The sequence below is a fragment of the Ochotona princeps genome, chromosome 4 (genome assembly GCF_030435755.1).
Source record: "Ochotona princeps isolate mOchPri1 chromosome 4, mOchPri1.hap1, whole genome shotgun sequence".
In the NCBI taxonomy this organism is placed as follows: Eukaryota; Metazoa; Chordata; class Mammalia; order Lagomorpha; family Ochotonidae; genus Ochotona; species Ochotona princeps.
This window is the reverse complement of record NC_080835.1, coordinates 103,964,533-103,970,113: the sequence shown is the minus strand read 5'-3', so window position 1 is coordinate 103,970,113 and position 5,581 is coordinate 103,964,533. Positions and strand designations below refer to the sequence as shown.

The 5,581-nt window shown below is 45.5% G+C and overlaps 1 pseudogene; it reads left to right on the top strand.

Annotated features, from left to right (window-relative positions):
- The first annotated feature begins 437 nt into the window (after positions 1 to 437).
- Positions 438 to 4,965, top strand: LOC101520282 (tubulin alpha-8 chain-like; annotated as a pseudogene).
- Positions 4,966 to 5,581: the final 616 nt, after the last annotated feature.

Genomic DNA, 5,581 nt, shown 5'->3' with positions numbered 1-5,581 from the left:
CATTAATTGTTGGTTTATAGATTATATCGCGTTATCTTATTGCATTGGATACAGGTTGTTAGAGATTGCACTAATATTATAATAGTTTTTAAGCCAGTGCTAACTGCTCTTGTGGGGAGTTTTCTCTATTGAGTTAGTGTGTTTGTGGTCTCCTAAAATGGTGGAAATCCAACCTTGAATACCTACAGTGGCTACGAAGCAAAGGCCTGGCTGCCTGGCAGCTCATTAACAGACCTTTGGTTTCCCAAAGCAGCTTCTCTTAATCAGATCTTCAGTGTACTCTTGCGAAGGAAGTAGAGCCTGGGAAGGAGCAATCTCGGGAAGGTGATCTGATCATTTGCCTAGAAGACTTATCAGTCAATTGGGCGTGAGTCACTCACGATTGTCTCATCTGGGGTGTTATTTTCTTTCTCCTTTTCCTACCACAGCATGAGTGCATCTCCATCCACGTTGGCCAGCCTGGTGTCCAGATTGGCAGTGCCTAATGGGAGCTCTACTGCCTGGAACACAGTATCCAGTCTGACGGCCAGATGTCAAGTGACATGCCAATTGAGGGACTAGACAACTCCTTCAACACCTTCTTTAGTGAGAGAGGCACTGGCAAGCATGAGTCCAGGGCCGAGTCCATGATCATTGGTGAGCTGACACTGGGTACAGGGCCAGGGGGTCAGTGGTGGGGGAGCCCTGATATCCTAGGGAGAAGCATGGTCAGTAACACGTGGTCCGACTGCATCCCCTCTGCAGATGAAGTTCACAGTGGCACCTACTACCAGCTCTTCCACCCTGAGCAGCTCATCACTGGCAAGGAAGATGCTTCCAACAACTATGCCCATGGCTACTACACCATCCTGAGGGAGATCATTGACCCTATCCAAGAGCACATCCACAAGTTGGTGAGTACAGTTGCTTGATTGAAGTGGGGTGAGTGCTTGCCTTGGGGCTCTCAGGAACCAAACTGTCGAATGAATCCTGCCATCTGAAGGAGACTCTGGTAGCCCATTCAACTTACTGGGCTCCTTGGACCCCTAGGCCTGGGTGATGGGCAGGAGGAATTGCTGCTTCCCTATCTCCTCAGGCCAACTCCGGCCCCCATGTCCAGTGAAGTCAGCTTACTTGGAGTCAAGAGGAGATCGAAGGAGCTTTCCCAGCTTTGCTGACAAGTGTGACCATGAGATCCTCCTTTATGGGGCATCTTTGTTATGACTTGTGTGAGAGTGCCTGACTCCTGCACTTTAACTTGTTGAACAAGCTCATTAAAAGAATCTGGGCAGGTTTCTGGTGTTCAACAGGAAGTCCCAAGTTCACGAAGCTGGCACAGCCTGGATTAGAAACAGCAAGAGCCCAAAACTTTCGTTCACACTAAGTAAACTGAGAGTGGAGTCAGGCAACTCCTCAGGATAGTAGCAAGTGTGTCACTGAGACTTCTTACAGAAACATGGCCTGGCTCCTCTCCTGGAGCTCCAGGCAGTGTAATCTGGCTGTGGCAGACTGTTGCAGGCAGCCTCATTTATTTGAACACACTGTTAGGATCATAGTCATTAAGAGCTTTGCAATTCAATGACAGCATGCTCCTTGAGGTAGGGATCAGCTTGGAAGAAATTAACCAAAATCACATGTAAAGCCAGGTCAGGGAAGCATATTAAACCAGGCCTAGTTGCAGCCAGTCAGTTCCCAAAAACATGAAGGATGCAAATTTACAGCCTCCTGCTTTCCCCAGATATTTCTCAGCAACTTGGGCAGCATGAGTCCTTGGTTCCTATGCTTGGAAATCAAGATTCAGCATCAAGATTGATTTGGAAACCAGGACCTGCCTAGAGATCGGATGGGACCTCATCAAACTAAAAAGCTTCTGTACAGCTAGAGAAACAATCAACAAAGTAAAAAAACAACCTACAGAATGGGAGAAGATCTTTGCACACTACATAGGAGACAGAGGGCTGATCTCCAGAATATACAAAGATCTCCAGAGAAACCAAAACACCAGAACAAACAAACTGTTCAAGAAATGGGCACGGGAAATGGGCAGACATTTCACAAAAGAACAAACCCACATGGCAAACAAGCATATGAAAAAATGCTCAAGTTCCCTGGCAATAAGGGAAATCCAAATGAAGACAACAATGAGGTACCACCTAACTCCAGTAAGGATGGCACACATACATAATACCACCAACACTTGCTGGCGAGGATGTGGGGAAAAGGGAACCCTTCTCCACTGCTGGTGGGACTGCAGACTTGTATAGCCTCTATGGGAATCAGTTTGGCGAATACTCAAACAACTGAAAATCAACATACCATATGATCCAGCAATAGCATTCCTTGGGATATATCCAAAACATCTCCTACACAAGAAACCAACATGCACACCTATGTTCATAGCAGCACAATCTACAATCGCAAAAACCTGGAAGCAGCCAAAATGCCCATCAATAGAAGACTGGATAAGAAAGCTATGGTTCATCTACTCTATGGAATACTACTCAGCTATTAAAAAAACCGAAATGCAGTTCTTTGTGGTCAAATGGGCCCGACTGGAATCCATCATGCTAAGAGAAATGAACCAATCCCAAAAGGTTAAATACCACATGTTCGCCTTAATCTGAGATGAAAAGATGACAACTTGGAAGATAGTACCTGTATATTGTAATATTAGTGCAATCTCTAACAACCTGTATCCAATGCAATAAGATAATGCGATATAATCTATAAACCAACAATTAATGTAAAAAAACAATCAATAATTATTTGTTTATCTATCTATTTACTTATTTAAGTCTCTGTGGTGAAGTTCATTCACTACCATGACCTTCCTGTGAGGGCCCAGATGGTCTGCTTGCAGCCGAACAATGCCTCCTGTGGTCTCAGGGCCTCAATGCTAATCACTTTCATTACCAGCTTACCAGAATTAGTAGGCTCCCCAGGACCAGACTATGCACTATGCTAAGGACTCATTTAATTTATCAAAAACCTGAGGGAGGAAGATTGCAGTTCTCATTGAATGAGAGCTCTGAGATGCAGAGTGAGTTTGGTCACAGCTGCAGAGTAAGAAACTGGCAGAACTGGATCTAGACCCAGCAGCAATGTCCAGGTGTGTGCCATCTTGTCAGGAGCCACGTACTATAGCCACAGTGAAGCCATTTTGAATATAGACCTATGGGACAGTGGAAAACCCCCGGTTGGCTAGATGCTTGGGAAAGAGGCTATGAAACTAATCACACACTTCGCTTCAATTGTTTCTAGCAAGTGTTTCAGAATGTGATTTATGCTGTACCTGCTGACATCTTGTTACTGATTACCTATGCTATTGTTGATATGTTGGTAACTATTGTTGATATGGTGGTTGCTCAAGAACAATCGGTCTTGAGACCATGGCCTGCGTCCCAGTTTGTCCTTCCCTCCCGGAGCCTTAGTTACTGAAGAATATAAAAACCCTCAGTTGAAATCAATAAACTGACAGCTTGATCAGACCTACTGTCTTGCTGTCCATTCTTTGTGTATCTTGTCCAGTCATTCTCTCCTAGGTTGGTTGCGACCCCTGTTGACTGTCCTGCTGGACGGGACACCATCTCTGTACCCCAGACCACGAACAAAAGTACTAAGAGCTTTTAAGGTCCAGGCACCAGTTTGGGAGTCCCATGCTTGCCATGCAGTGGCTCTGGCAGTTGACAAACAGGTGCCCTTAGTCTGTAGTCACAGCAGCGGCACCAGAAGTTGCTCTCAGGTACTGTTGCAGGACTTGTGATTCTTCTACCTAAAGCAATGAAGGCTTCATCTTGAAACAGGCTTTGGAGCAGGCCCTTCCTCTTCCCTCCCTCCTTCCCAGGAGTGACTGAACTTTGAGAAACATATAGCGCCTAGAAGCTCTTTGACTATTCTCGGCAAATGGTCAGTAGAATTTAAGTCAGTGTCTGTGTAGTCAGGGGCTCATGGAAATTCACTATGACTTCTACCAAGGGTTTCCACACTAAAATCTTTAAACCCTCTTTTGCAGGCAGAGCAGTGCACGGGCCTGCAGGGTTTCCTGGTTTTCTGCAACTTTGGTGGGGGTACTGGTTCCGGGTTCACCTCGCTTCTGATGGAACACCTCTCTGTCAATTACTGCAAGAAGTCCAAGCTGGAGTTATTCATCTACCCAACTCTCCAGGTCTCCACAGCTGTGGTGGAGCCCTACAACTTCATCCTTACCACCCACACTACCCAGGAGCACTCCGACAGTGCCTTCATGGTTGACAATGAGGCCATTTATGACATCTGTTGTAGAAATCTTGATATTGGGCGCCCCACTTACACCAACCTTAACCGCCTTATGAATCAAGTTGTATCCTCCATCACAGCCTCTCTCCAGTTTTATGGAGCCCTGAATGCTCACTTGAACAAGTTCCAGACCAATTTGGTACCTTATCCCTGCAGCCACTTCCCTCTGGCCAATTATGCCCCAGGCATCTCTGTTGAGAAAGCTTATCACAAACAGCTTTCTGTAGCAGAGCTTACCAGTGCTTGCTTTGAGCCAGCCAACTAGATGGTAAAATGTGACCCTTACCATGGTAAGTACATGGCTTGCTGCCTGTTATACTATGGTGATGTAGTCCCCAAAGATATCAGTGCTGCCATTGCTGCCATCAAGACCAAGTGGAGCACCCAGTTTGTGGACTGGTGCCCCATTAACTTTAGGGTTCGCATTAATCACCAGCTACCCTCTGTGGTGCCCGGTAGAGAACTGGCCAGGATCCCAAAGCTGCGTGCATGCTGAGTAACACTACATTCATTGCCTAAGCCTGGGCTAGTCTGAACCACAAGTTTGACCTCATATATGCCAAGCATGCACTTGTTCACTGGTACATGGATGAGGGCACAGAGGAGGGAGAGTTTACTGAGGCTTGTGAGCACATGGCTGCCTTAGAGAAGGATTATGAGGAGGTGGCAGCAGACTATGCAGAGGGAGAGGATGAGTATGAGGAGTATTAGCCTGTCTGCAACCGACGGTTGCTTTACTGAGATTGTTATGTCCTGTGTTGCTGTCCATTGTGTCCTTATGTGTCAATAAAGGTAATAATGATATGTTCATGTAAAACGCACTCAGGTGTGCCATGTGCCATTTCAAGTGTATTGTTTTAGAACTGAGTTGATTAGAGGTGATAAAAATCCTAAATTAGTAGGCTGGGTGAACTTGCTGGGATTGCAAAGTGATGACAGTGAGTGGCGACAGTGAGTCAATAGTTCTGATATATTGGGTCAGAGTTGCTTGGGCTAAAATGTTTCAGTCATCCATCTCACAGTAGGCAAAGTTGTGTGTTGGCATTCCTGGCTCCTAGGATTCTGACTTTAGCTTGGCCCTGCTACTTTACTGGGACCATTTGGAGAGTCGGGCTGATGGGAGGAAGATCACTTTTGCCATGCTTTTAAATAAAGCTTTTACAAATGAATATGAAACCTACAGGTATTAACATTCAAAGATTCTAATCCTGTAAATTTGAAGTAGGCTTCACATTCTATGTTTTTAAAAATGTGAATGTTATTTGAAATGCAGAGTCAGGAGATAAATTTTCCATGCACTTGTTCATTTCCCAAGTGGTTGCAACGT